This window comes from Somniosus microcephalus, chromosome 8 (assembly GCF_052327205.1).
Source record: "Somniosus microcephalus isolate GS21.2 chromosome 8, FLI_Smic_1.0, whole genome shotgun sequence".
Classification (NCBI taxonomy): domain Eukaryota; kingdom Metazoa; phylum Chordata; class Chondrichthyes; order Squaliformes; family Somniosidae; genus Somniosus; species Somniosus microcephalus.
This window is the reverse complement of record NC_140994.1, coordinates 125114070-125128750: the sequence shown is the minus strand read 5'-3', so window position 1 is coordinate 125128750 and position 14681 is coordinate 125114070.

The window sequence follows — 14681 nt, the reverse complement described above, 5'->3', positions numbered from 1 at the left end:
CCTGAAAGGAAGGTCCTGGAAGGTCGTAGTCTGAGCAATGGGCGTCGACTGAGGGCAACCGCCCAAAGAATCCATCGGTGTTTGGAGAATTGCGGGAGAGACTGTGGTTTCAGCGAATCGTGCTGGTAGCAGGTAGCGCGCTGACCCTTCCGGACTGCGGCGGGCTCAAGCTCGATAGAGCGGCTCTACAAATCGGGCCGCGCAGCGTCGCCGGGAAAAGAAAACAAGAGAGAGAGGGTGGAGCGCACAGGGCGCGGTCGGTGCTCGAGAACAGGACAGCGGAGAGAAACTAAACGGGGGGGAAGGAAAGTGAGACGCGCCGAAGCTGCGGGTCGCCGCCATTACCCCGTAGAACGCTAGGAGCAGCGTGGCAGTAAGGGGAAGAAGCAAAAGCGCGGGAGGCGCCATTTTATCCCATTGGGGAAGAAGCAAAAGCGCGGGAGGCGCCATTTTATTCCATTGGGGAAGAAGCAAAAGCGCGGGAGGCGCCATTTTAAATCGCCCAAGATGCTGAAAAGTGGCAGCATCACTGCTTTCGACAACGAGGTAGAAGACTGGACCACGTATGTGGAAAGAATTGAAGTGTACTGCAAGGCAAATGAGGTGGCTGATGGAAAGAGGGCGTCGGTATTATTAAATCTGATGGGTGCGAGTACGTACGGCCTATTGCGGAATTTAATTACCCCAGCTAAACCAATGGAGAAAAGTTTTGAGGAGATTGTTCATATCTTACAGGAACATCTAAGCCCTACACCACTGCTGATAGCAGAAAGATTCAAGTTCCATAAAAGAAACCAGCACAAAGATGAGAGCAATGCTGACTATCTTACGGAACTACGCAAGTTATCGAAGCACTGCCAGTTCGGAGCAGGACTGGCAGACACCTTACGGGATAAATTTGTCTGCGGGCTCCAGAGTGAAGGAACCCAGAAACGACTACTTTCAAAAAAGGACCTGACGCTAGAACAGGCTTTCAGCGTGGCAGTATCCTACAAAGCAGCAGCACGGGGAGCTGCGGAAATACAGCAGAAACCACAAGAATACAGCGCTAACGAAATGGCGTATGGAGCCGAAAAGTGCTATCGCTGCGGCAGAACAGCCCATGAGCAGAAGGACTGCTGGTTTAAAGACAAAATATGCAGGCAATGCGGGAAAATGGGACATATAGCAAGAGTCTGCAGGTCGGGAAAGAAGACCAACACGACAAGAACTACTAAGGAACAGTACAGGAAAGTAAAGAACCTGACAGATAGTAGTTCAGAAGATCAGGAGAGTGATAAGGACTCCGGGAGCAGGCGACTAAGTTGTTTAAAGTTACACAACGTGATCACAAAAGAAGATCACCGAACCATTTGGGTCACCCTCATGATAGCAGGGTCCCCAGTGAAGATGGAATTGGACACAGGATCAGCCCTAACTGTCATGAATCGACGAGACTATGAGCGGCTATTCTCACACATACCCTTAAAGGACACGTCCATTGTATTGAAGACATACACGGGTCAAAAGGTCTACCCCAGAGGAAAACTAAGGGTGCCAGTTGAATACAACGGAAAGGAAACACAGAAACTATACATGTATATACTACGAGATGGGGGACCACCACTATTGGGACGTGAATGGATCCGAAGACTACAATTGGATTGGCATTCCATTCTGGCACTAATTGTGACTGACAAAAAAGATGATGACGTCGCACCTGGACGTCTGTCACAAATTCTATCTGACGCGGAAGAGGTGTTCCAACAAGGACTTGGGACTCTAAAAGGAGTAAAGGCAACCATAAAGATTGAGGATAACGCAACCCCAAAATTTTTCAAGGCCAGACCGGTGCCATACGCGATACGCCCAGCTGTGGAAGCTGAACTGGAGAGTCTGGAGCATTCGCGGGTGCTGTCTAAGGTGGACTGGAGCGAGTGGGCCACACCCATCGTTCCTGTAATGAAGAAAGCATTGAGTAGCACACCTGAGGAGCAAAGGAAGGTTCGCATCTCTGGGGACTTCAAGGTGACTGTGAACCCAGTCCTGCACACAGTACAGTATCCGCTTCCGCGGATAGAAGATATTTTCGCCTCGCTATCTGGAGGGAAATGTTTTACAAAGATTGACCTGGCTCAAGCGTATCTACAAATGGAGGTGGAAGAAGCATCTAGGAAATACCTCACGATAAACACTCACAAAGGCCTTTACCAGTACAATCGACTGGTATTTGGGGTAGCATCGGCCCCGGCTATGTGGCAGAGGGCAATGGAACAAGTCCTGCAAGGGATCCCGGGGACCCAGTGCTATTTGGACGACATCCTGGTTACGGGCGAAAATGACAATGAACACCTTGCCAACCTGGAACAGGTGCTCACGAGATTGCAGGAATATGGGCTATGAGCCAACCGTCCCAAATGCGAGTTCTTCAGGAGACAAATCTCGTATTGTGGCCACATGATTGATGAGGAAGGGTTGCATAAGTCGCCGGACAAGATTGAGGCTGTAGTCAAGACTTCAGCACCAGAAAATGTTTCGCAACTGAGGTCTTTCCTCGGGTTGGTGAACTACTACCATAAGTTCTTGCCGAATTTATCTACAATTCTGCACCCACTGAACGCCCTCCTTCAAACTGGTGCAACATGGAAATGGAGTGATGAGTGTAAGCGTGCCTTTCAGGAATGTAAATGCCAAATCGCTTCAAAAGAAGTATTGGCCCACTACAACCCAACACTACCGATTCGGTTGGCATGTGATGCGTCACCTTACGGCATTGGAGCGGTGCTGTCACACAAATTCCGTGACGGTTCAGAAAGGCCAATAGCCTTTGCATCGTGCTCGCTAACCTCAGCCGAGCGTAACTATGCCCAGATTGACAGGGAGGCCCTCAGCCTGGTGTGGGGGGTGAAGAAGTTCAATCACTATCTGCACGGGCAGAAATTCACCCTACTGACTGATCATCAACCCCTGGTCTCAATTTTTAACCCAAAGAAGGGCGTTCCGGTGATGACGGCGCAATGGCTGCAAAGATCGTCACTTTTTCTAGGGGCACATCAGTATGACATAGAGTACAAAGGTACGAAACAACATGGAAATGCTGATGGGCTGTCGCGCCTACCGTTGCCTACGGCAGAAGAAGCACCTGCAGTGGACCCGGTGGAGATATTCCATGCGACCATCGTCGAATGTTTGCCTGTTACAAACGCAAGTATTGAGAAGGAAACCCGAAATGACCCGACACTTTCTCGGGTCTATGATTTGACGGTGAAGGGATGGCCAGCATATGGCGACTCACTGTTGCCAGCATTCTCGCCAAGGAGGGAACAGCTGTCAGTGTGCCGGGGAACCTTGATGTGTGGATCCCGAGTGGTAATTCCACCCAAGTTGAGAGATAGAGTACTCAATGAGCTTCACGAGGGTCATCTGGGAGGGGTAAAAATGAAGAGCCTAGCCAGGGCGTTTGTGTGGTGGCCGGGAATCGATAAAGAAATCGAGGATATGACCAAGAGATGCACAGGATGCCAGAGGGTCCAAAACGCTCCACCACAGGCCCCGCTACATCCATGGGAGTGGCCCTTATCTCCGTTGCAACGGGTACACATTGATTTCGCTGGTCCATTTATGGACTCAATGGCCTAGAAATTCAGTGGCCTGCGCCACCAGTTTGCGCCCAAAGAGGGCACTCAGTGGCTTTTGCGCCACTGGCCACACCTACCGCGATATTTAGCGGGGCGCTAATGGCGGCGTTAGCCTGTAGCGCTGTGCCGCCACCAATGACGTCATCGGTGTGCGCAGCGCCCCGCTCCCGCCCCGATGACCATATTTGGTCGTGCCCGCCTCTTCAGCGCCGGCCGCAAATAGCGACCGGTACACAGGCGCCTACCTGTGCCGGTAGTGGCGCTAGTTAAGGTGGAGGTGCGGCCGGCCGCTTTTTCGGCGGCCGCCTGCCAGCACCTCCATCCCCGGCCTCCTACACCCCCCCCCCCGCGGCATTGCCGGCTGTTTCCCGGGAGCCCGGCACTTCTCCTTGGTGCCGGGCTCATTTGCCGGCACTCGCGAGCGGGGATCGCGCTGTTGCAGGCACCTCCCCCTTAACAGTGGGAGGAAGGCCTGCAGTACCGCAGCGTGCCGTGCCGCAGCGTGTGGCGCTGCGGCCCTTAGTCCGCCGATATTCAGTTTCAGCGCCCCAAGCGGGGCGCGGGAAGCCTCGATTAGCGGCCCGCTTCCATTTGGGGTGCAGAAACTGAATATCCAGATGGCGCAAGTGGCTCCGCTCGCAGCGGTAATTCCGGCGCCCAGGCGAGCTTGGCGCCCCAAACAGTGCCCAACTGAATTTTTAGCCCAATGTTTCTAATCGCTGTGGACGCCCATTCGAAATGGCCAGAGGTCATTAAAATGTCCTCCACCAGCACAGAGAAAACTATTGCAGTCCTAAGGACCATCTTCACCAGGAATGGGTTGCCAGAACAGATCTGTTCCGACAATGGCCCACAGTTTGTGTCTGAGGATTTCCGGAGGTTCCTGAAGAATAATGGGGTGAAACATTACACATCTGCCCCATATCATCCAGCCACAAATGGATTGGCTGAGAGGTTTGTTCAGACCTTTAAAAAGGCCATAAAGGCAATGTATAATGATGACATACCACTGCAACACAAGGTGGATAACTTCCTGTTTGCTTACCGGAATGCGACACATGCAGTAACCAACCAAACTCCAGCCGTACTGTTTTTCAACCGAAGGCTAAGATGTCGCCTGGATTTGCTCAAACTAAACATAAGACGAGATGTTGAGGATAAGCAATTCCAGCACCTAAATGAGAAGCCAACCAGGAGCTTCAAGATAGGGCAACCAGTCTTGGCCCGCGACTACCGAACAGAAAAATGGCAGCCAGGCACGATATGCACACAGCAGGGACCACTAACGTACACAGTGGACGTTGGAGAGAGCATCGTGAGACGCCATGCTGACCAGATTCTAGAGTCACAGGAACAAGCCAAACCTGTACCACAAGCATGTGCACCTGGTAATGAGCCCGAAGTACAGATTGCGTCTACCTCAGAAGCAGGGGTATTGGAAGCTGACGAACCAACCAATGACAATGAGCCAGAATTGACTCCACCGCCAGAACAGGATACTCGAGAAAGGCGCTATCCAGTCCAGATCAGGAAGCCTCCTCAAAGACTGAACTTATAAATGACTATTTCCATTGATGTATATATTACTGAGAAAATTGTAATCGTAATTAGTTATTATTTAGTTGTTAAATGAATGTTATGTACTGTTTATCTAAAAGGGGAGGAATTGTTGTGTATGTACCTTTAAGGGAATAACTGGTCTTAGACTGCAGTACCGGCAGTGACCACCCCTGTATAAAAGGCCCTAGCAGGCTTCTGTAGTTTCAGTTTCAAGCTGCCTCTTGTTCAGTAAAGTACCTGTTAAACTGTTCCCCCGAAGTCCGTGTATTATTGAGGTGCGGACTTTACATACACCACTAAGGCCGTCACTACCAGTAGTGTCCCTCCCGCCACCTGGCTCCAGTGCCCAAAGAAGCTTCATGACCTCAGACCACAGGTCAAGGTCAGTGAATGCATCTTCAAATGTCATCTCCTACCAACTGCACCACTAGCCTCACACACTGCTCGATGCACAACCCCCAATCACTCATCTACCAATAATCTGCACCATTGACGAGGCACATCTCCCATTCCTAGCCTCACCTCACCCCCTTGGAGGAGACGGTGCAAGCCATTCTTGGCAGGGGCATGGTTGAGCCCTTGGCCAGTGGCGGGACTGAAAGGATACAAGATGTGGGTATCCTCATAAATTACCTTCCTTCTGGAATGCACCACTTGCTTTCCCACCCTCCTGTCAGCACAACTCTGTGAAGGAATAAGCCATATTCAGAAAAATACACCATTCTATGAAATATTCTGGCCTTTGTAACATGACATACTGGGCTTGAAAATCTAAAACCCTAACAATGGAAAAGCTGTAAATAGCATACAGGCTATTGAGATAAGATAAGTTGTTGACACTGAATCAATAGCCTTGTTGAAACAGAAGGTTAAAGGTTCCTAAAAGTCTGAAGCCTTGGAAAGAACACAATGCCATATACCCTGTTAAGGTATCTTAAACCAACACTTTGGAAAGAATCACATAAATTAAAGAAACATATGTCTTCGTAAAAGTAACATCAAATGAAACACGGAGACACAAGGCTGTGTTACAACCAGTTGAGGTAACTAAGAAGACAATGGTGCACCCGGTTGAGGTGTTTTTAATTTACACTTTGGAAAGAGACACAAACAGAAGACTTTGATAAGAATGACATCTGCTCCACACCGTTTTTTATGATAAGCTTTGAACGCCTAAGGGTAGAGACATAAGTCGGTAATGCTACCAGCTGATCTGACTGTAAAGATTGCAGAAGTCAACAAAAAAATGACTAGAGATAATTAGCTTACATCAGCAGAAAACTTCAAAGGACATACCATTGAAAAAGGGTATAAAAATTGGACTTTCAAATGGGAAGACAGATTCGTTGTAAAGGGGCTTCAGAGGCAAGCTCTGTAAGCCTACAACTCTTTGAGTCTCGGGGATCAAAAAGGTACTGTATTTGATTTTGGTGGATATCCTGGATAAGACTAAGAAATGTAAAAATGTAACAAAGTTAAGATTTGAGAATAAGGATCTCTGATATTAAGATTGTAAAAGCTTTTTGTATTTGGAGCTGTTAATGTTGCGATTGAAACACCAACTGTAAATTACATGTTGGTTCTTTAATAAATCTATATATTTAGAATTGTCTCACATAGCACTTCTGTATCAAACTCACAAACTCAATCTCTGTACACTCTTTGGTGAGGAGTTGCAGAATTCTGGGGGAGTTTTCCGGACCCTCATAATATCCAAAAGGTGACAGTCTAGCTAAACTTATTAAAAGTGCTATCTGGAGGACGGTAACATCTTCAGGTTGTTCCTTTCCATTAGGGATAGATAGCCTGGACCTTTAGACCCAATTAAGCGTCTTTAGGATTCGGCTACCTCAAACTTTAGTTGAAAGTGAACATCTGGGGAATACGCCTGATCCGGGGTAGCCCTAAAGGGGCTAGGACTAGTAATTATCCCTTCAACTCCACCCTTGTGTCTTCCTCATTTCACACACCCAAGAAATGCAGCCTGCCCAGCCAGTGGGTCAACAAGAAGAGGCAGTCTGCCCAGCCAATGGGACTGCAGACAGATGATTCCATCCTGGATATCCCGGCCACAAAGATACTGTCTGAGATTCATCCTTCCGTCTGATTCCTCTTCTTCTACATCTTCCTTTTCCCTCTGCAAGCGGATTCTGTAAATGTGAAATGACAGCATAAAATGCTGGAAATACTCAGTTGGTCGGGCAGCATGTCGACTTGAGACATGAACTCTGTTTTTCTTTCCACGGATGTCGCGTGACCTGCTGAGTATTTGCAGCATGTTCTGTCTTCTCAAAGGCCTTCATTTACCATCCAAGCCCTTGCAGGTATCCAGCAGCACTCCCTACACACTTATAAAAAAATTTTCACATCAATTGCAGCAAGCCACCACTTCAATAAAATCAAAAAAAACAGTCCAAACTTACCCGAATGATGTGTCCCTTTACCAGCTGCAGACATCACCACTGTCAGCCTGCTTGCACGCCAGGTTAACCAGCGCTGAATTCAGCGCTAGGGTCAAAGTTCACGTTGGTGATGTTGGTGACGATTGATGTCATCGCACTGCCATTTTTTTCCCCAGGGCGCTGCCAGTTACCGACAGCGCAAAGGGGGAGAGGAATACGGCCGCCATCACGGGACCCACCACCAGCTGGTGAAAAAGCGGCGGCCGCCATTTTATTGCCATTTCATGGTGCGATGGAGTGTGGGTAAGCAGATGAATTTCTGGAACAATGAATGAAAGTTTTCAAAGGAAAGAAAGAAAAAAGTACATTTTTGTTTTGCTGCCTCGATGATTTTTCTCCAGGGTTGCTCGCAGCAATGTCTTGGAGATTAATCTCCAGTTCCCGGAGGCTCCAGGTCAACGCTGGAGGGTTGGCAACCCTGCTTCTGATTCTTGGCAGGCCTGCTGCTCGCTTGAGCCGGCTGAAGCTGGGATTCGATACCCTCCTCCCCTTCTTTCCAGTGTCAGAAAAACAAATCTGATTTGCAGCTGGAGCTATCCCAGCATCCTCAGCGCAAGCAAAATGGTTGCTCGGCAACTCTGCCACGGTGCCATGATGGAAATCAGGAGATCCCCGTGTGAGGAATTGGCGGGCGCAGTCCAGCCTCCCGTCACTCCACCTGTCTTCAGTATGGGAGTATTCCTCCTGAGGGGCCCCCCTGCCCCAAGCAAGTGGCTCCTTGGGATGGTGGTCCACGGCTGGGAGGTTAGTGGGTTACATTGCCCTGGCACATCAACTTTCTGCACAAACATCTATTTCAAGCGACAAAGATATTTTTCAAACCTCGCTGTCAAATATTTCAATTGTTGTGTTTTTGAAACATGCTTTAACAATTAAAGTGGAACAAAAACAGTCGAACAATGTACAGAACTAATGGTCCTAATTGGTAGAAATATGCTCAGTCGCAGATATGTGCCTTAAGTTCTCTGTGCCAAAATAAATATGTGAGATTGGACCGGAGGTAATGCACGTTAGCCTTTGGTGACTAGAATGAATGTGAGTTTTGTTTCTGGAGGGGGTGGGGGAGGGGGTGCTGTGATTATCCCCAACCAGCAGGAGTCCGGGAGTCAACACAACTTATTCCCAAACAGCTCCAACTGCAAAACTGGCACTTTTTAAAATCATCTGATATCCCCGCTTTGCTGTAATGCTGAATGCACAGCCCCGAGTTACCCGAGACGATGCTGAGTTCGGTGATTTCCGTCTGGCCTGTTGGTGAGGATGCTGTTGGCCTCAGTGTCTCTGAGCTGGGGGACTGGGGAGGCGCTAGGGGAGGGGGGAGGGAGAACTAATCAAAGCTTCCTGCTGCTCATCACCGATCGAACCTTTCCTCCTAAAATAAATGGGCGTTTGTTCATGTCGGGCCAGGACAGAATCGGGCTCGGCCACAATGCCCCTCACAGTCGAGTAACCCGCCGTCATTCAAAGGCAGAATGTGCGGGGTGAACCGACCTGGAGGTGTGGCCGAAGGTGCAGGGTGAACCGTCCTGGAGGTGTGGCCGAAGGTGCGGGGTGAACCGTCCTGGAGGTGTGGCCGAAGGTGCGGGGTGAACCGTCCTGGAGGTGTGGTGGAAGGTGCGGGGTGAACCGTCCTGGAGGTGTGGCCGAAGGTGCGGGGTGAACCGTCCTGGAGGTGTGGCCGAAGGTGCGGGGTGAACCGTCCTGGAGGTGTGGTGGAAGGTGCGGGGTGAACCGTCCTGGAGGTGTGGCCGAAGGTGCGGGGTGAACCGTCCTGGAGGTGTGGCCGAAGGTGCGGGGTGAACTGTCCTGGAGGGGCGGTGGAAGGTGCTGGGTGAACCGTCCTGGAGGTGTGGCCGAAGGTGCGGGGTGAACCGTCCTGGAGGTCTGGTGGAAGGTGTGGGGTGAACCGTCCTGGGGGTGCGGTGGAAGGTGTGGGGTGAACCGTCCTGGAGGTGTGTCCGAAGCTGCGGGGTGAACCGTCCTGGAGGTGCGGTGGAAGGTGCGGGTGAACCGTCCTGGAGGTGTGGCCGAAGGTACGGGGTGAACCGTCCTGGAGGTGCGGTGGAAGGTGCGGGTGAACCGTCCTGGTGTGGTGGAAGGTGCGGGGTGAACCGTCCTGGAGGTGTGGCCGAAGGTGCGGGGTGAACCGTCCTGGAGGTGTGGCCGAAGGTGCGGGGTGAACCGTCCTGGAGGTGCGGTGGAAGGTGCGGGGTGAACCGTCCTGGAGGTGTGGCCGAATGTGCGGGGTGAACCGTCCTGCAGGTGTGGCCGAAGGTACGGGGTGAACCGTCCTGGAGGTGTGGTGGAAGGTGCGGGGTGAACCGTCCTGGAGGTGCGGTGGAAGGTGCGGGGTGAACCGTCCTGGAGGTGTGGCCGAAGGTGCGGGGTGAACTGTCCTGGAGGTGCGGTGGAAGGTGCGGGGTGAACCGTCCTGGAGGTGTGGTGGAAGGTGCGGGGTGAACCGTCCTGGAGGTGTGGCCGAAGGTGCGGGGTGAACCGTCCTGGAGGTGTGGCCGAAGGTGCGGGGTGAACCGTCCTGGAGGTCTGGTGGAAGGTGCGGGGTGAACCGTCCTGGAGGTGTGGCCGAAGGTACGGGGTGAACCGTCCTGGAGGTGTGGTGGAAGGTGCGGGGTGAACCGTCCTGGAGGTGTGGTGGAAGGTGCGGGGTGAACCGTCCTGGAGGTGTGGCCGAATGTGCGGGGTGAACCGTCCTGGAGGTGTGGCGGAAGGTACGGGGTGAGCCGTCCTGGAGGTGTGGTGGAAGGTGCGGGGTGAACCGTCCTGGAGGTGTGGCCGAAGGTGCGGTGTGAACCGTCCTGGAGGTGTGGCCGAAGGTGCAGGGTGAACCGTCCTGGAGGTGTGGTGGAAGGTGCGGGGTGAACCGTCCTGGAGGTGTGGCCGAAGGTGCGGGGTGAACCGTCCTGGAGGTGTGGCCGAAGGTGCAGGGTGAACCGTCCTGGAGGTGTGGCCGAAGGTGCGGGGTGAACCGTCCTGGAGGTGCGGTGGAAGGTGCGGGGCGAACCGTCCTGGAGGTGTGGTGGAAGGTGCGGGGTGAACCGTCTTGGAGGTGTGGCCGAAGGTGCGGGGTGAACCGTCCTGGAGGTGTGGCCGAAGGTGCGGGGTGAACCGTCCTGGAGGTGTGGCCGAAGGTGCGGGGTGAACCGTCCTGGAGGTGTGGTGGAAGGTGCAGGGTGAACCGTCCTGGAGGTGTGGTGGAAGGTGCGGGGTGAACCGTCCTGGAGGTGTGGTGGAAGGTGCGGGGTGAACCGTCCTGGAGGTGTGTTGGAAGGTGCGGGGTGAACCGTCCTGGAGGTGTGGCCGAAGGTGCCGGGTGAACCGTCCCGGAGGTGTGGCCGAAGGTGCGGTGTGAACCGTCCTGGAGGTGTGGCCGAAGGTGCCGGGTGAACCGTCCCGGAGGTGTGGCCGAAGGTGCGGTGTGAACCGTCCCGGAGGTGTGGCCGAAGGTGCGGGGTGAACCGTCCTGGAGGTGTGGCCGAAGGTGCGGGGTGAACCGTCCTGGACGTGTGGTCGAAGGTACAGAGTGAACTGTCCTGGAGGTGTGGCCGAAGGTGCGGAGTGAACCGTCCTGGAGGTGTGGCCGAAGGTGCGGGGTGAACCGTCCTGGAGGTGTGGCCGAAGGTGCGGGGTGAACCGTCCTTGAGGTGTGGCCGAAGGTGCGGGGTGAACCGTCCTGGAGGTGTGTTGGAAGGTGCGGGGTGAACCGTCCTGGAGGTGTGGTGGAAGGTGCGGGGTGAACCGTCCTGGAGGTGTGTTGGAAGGTGCGGGGTGAACCGTCCTGGAGGTGTGGTGGAAGTTGCGGGGTGAACCGTCCTGGAGGTGTGGCCAAAGGTGTGGGGTGAACCGTCCTGGTGTGTGGCCAAAGGTGCGGGGTGAACCGTCCTGGAGGTGTGGCCGAAGGTGCGGGGTGAACCGTCCTGGAGGTGTGGCCGAAGGTGCGGGGTGAACCGTCCTGGAGGTGTGGCCGAAGGTGCGGGGTGAACCGTCCCGGAGGTGTGGCCGAAGGTGCGGGGTGAACCGTCCTGGAGGTGTGGCCGAAGGTGCGGTGTGAACCGTCCTGGAGGTGCGGTGGAAGGTGCGGGGTGAACCGTCCTGGAGGTGTGGCCGAAGGTGCGGGGTGAACCGTCCTGGAGGTGTGGCCGAAGGTGCGGGGTGAACCGTCCCGGAGGTGTGGCCGAAGGAGCGGGGTGAACCGTCCTGGAGGTGTGGCCGAAGGTGCGGGTGAACCGTCCTGGAGGTGTGGTGGAAAGTGCGGGGTGAACCGTCCTGGAGGTGCGGTGGAAGGTGCGTGGTGAACCGTCCTGGAGGTATGGCCGAATGTGCGGGGTGAACCGTCCTGGAGGTGTGGCGAAGGTGCGGTGTGAACCGTCCTGGAGGTGTGGTGGAAGGTGCGGGGTGAACCGTCCTGGATGTGTGGCTGAAGGTGCGGGGTGAACCGTCCCGGAGGTGTGGCCGAAGGTGCGGTGTGAACCGTCCTGGAGGTGTGGTGGAAGGTGCGGGGTGAACCGTCCTGGATGTGTGGCTGAAGGTGCGGGGTGAACCGTCCTGGAGGTGCGGTGGAAGGTGCGGGGTGAACCGTCCTGGAGGTGTGGCCGAAGGTGCGGGGTGAATCGTCCTGGAGGTGTGGTGGAAGGTGCAGGGTGAACCGTCCTGGAGGTGTGGTGGAAGGTGCGGGGTGAACCGTCCTGGAGGTGTGGTGGAAGGTGCGGGGTGAACCGTCCTGGAGGTGTGGCCGAAGGTGCGGGGTGAACCGTCCTGGAGGTGTGGTGGAAGGTGCAGGGTGAACCGTCCTGGAGGTGTGGCCGAAGGTGCGGGGTGAACCGTCCCGGAGGTGTGGCCGAAGGTGCGGGGTGAACCGTCCCGGAGGTGTGGCCGAAGGTGCGGGGTGAACCGTCCTGGAGGTGTGGCCGAAGGTGCAGGGTGATCCGTCCTGGAGGTGTGGCTGAAGGTGCGGGGTGAACCGTCCTGGAGGTGTGGTGGAAGGTGCAGGGTGAACCGTCCTGGAGGTGTGGCCGAAGGTGCGGGGTGAACCGTCCTGGAGGTGTGGCCGAAGGTGCGGTGTGAACCGTCCTGGAGGTGCGGTGGAAGGTGCGGGGTGAACCGTCCTGGAGGTGTGGCCGAAGGTGCGGGTGAACCGTCCTGGAGGTGTGGTGGAAGGTGCGGGGTGAACCGTCCTGGAGGTGCGGTGGAAGGTGCGGGGTGAACCGTCCTGGATGTGCGGTGGAAGGTGCGGGGTGAACCGTCCCGGAGGTGTGGCCGAAGGTGTGGGGTGAACCGTCCTGGAGGTGTGGTGGAAGGTGCGGTGTGAACCGTCCTGGAGGTGTGGCCGAAGGTGCGGGGTGAACCGTCCTGGAGGTGTGGCTGAAGGTGCGGGGTGAACCGTCCTGGAGGTGTGGTGGAAGATGCGGGGTGAACCGTCCTGGAGGTGTGGTGGAAGGTGCGGGGTGAACCGCCCTGGAGGTGTGGTGGAAGATGCGGGGTGAACCGTCCTGGAGGTGTGGCCGAAGGTGCGGGTGAACCGTCCTGGAGGTGTGGTGGAAGGTGCGGTGTGAACCGTCCTGGAGGTGTGGCCGAAGCTGCGGGGTGAACCGTCCTGGAGGTGTGGCCAAAGGTGCCGGGTGAACCGTCCTGGAGGTGTGGTGGAAGGTGCGGGGTGAACCGTCCTGGAGGTTTGGTGGAATGTGCGGGTGAACCGTCCTGGAGGTGCGGTGGAAGGTGCGGGTGAACCGTCCTGGAGGTGTGGCCGAAGGTGCGGGGTGACCCGTCCTGGAGGTGTGGCCGAAGGTGCGGGGTGAACCGTCCTGGAGGTGTGGCCGAAGGTGCGGGGTGAACCGTCCTGGAGGTATGGCGGAAGGTGCCGGGTGAACCGTCCCGGAGGTGTAGCCGAAGGTGCGGGGTGAACCGACCTGGAGGTGTGGGCGAAGGTGCGGGGTGAACCGTCCTGGAGGTATGGTGGAATGTGCGGGGTGAACAGTCCTGGAGGTGTGGCCGAAGGTACGGGATGAACCGTCCTGGAGGTATGGTGGAAGGTGCGGGGTGAACCGTCCTGGAGGTGTGGCCGAAGGTGTGGGGTGAACCGTCCTGGAGGTGTGGCTGAAGGTGCGGGGTGAACCGTCCTGTCGGTGTGGCCGAAGGTGCGCGGTGAACCGTTCTGGAGGTGTGGTGGAAGGTGCGGGGTGAACCGTCCTGGAGGTGTGGTGGAAGGTGCGGGGTGAACCGTCCTGGTGTGTGGTGGAAGGTGCGGGGTGAACCGTCCTGGTGTGGCCGATGGTGCGGGGTGAACCGTCCTGGAGGTGTGGCCGATGGTGCGGGGTGAACCGTCCTGGAGGTGCGGTGGAAGGTGCGGGGTGAACCGTCCTGGTGTGTGGTGGAAGGTGCGGGGTTAACCGTCCTGGAGGTGTGGCCGATGGTGCGGGGTGAACCGTCCTGGAGGTGCGGTGGAAGGTGCGGGGTGAACCGTCCTGGAGGTGTGGCCGAAGGTGCGGGGTGAACCGTCCTGGAGGTGCGGTGGAAGGTGCGGGCTGAACCGTCCTGGAGGTGTGGCTGAAGGTGCGGGGTGAACCGTCCTGGAGGTGTGGTGGTAGGTGCGGGGTGAACCGTCCTGGAGGTGTGGCCGAAGGTGCGGGGTGAACCGTCCTGGAGGTGCGGTGGAAGGTGCGGGGTGAACCGTCCTGGAGGTGTGGCCGAAGGTGCGGGGTGAACCGTCCCGGAGGTGTGGCCGAAGGTGCGGGGTGAACCGTCCTGGAGGTGTGGCCGAAGGTGCGGGGTGATCCGTCCTGGAGGTGTGGCTGAAGGTGCGGGGTGAACCGTCCTGGAGGTGTGGTGGAAGGTGCAGGGTGAACCGTCCTGGAGGTGTGGCCGAAGGTGCGGGGTGAACCGTCCTGGAGGTGTGGCCGAAGGTGCGGTGTGAACCGTCCTGGAGGTGCGGTGGAAGGTGCGGGGTGAACCGTCCTGGAGGTGTGGCCGAAGGTGCGGGTGAACCGTCCTGGAGGTGTGGTGGAAGGTGCGGGGTGAACCGTCCTGG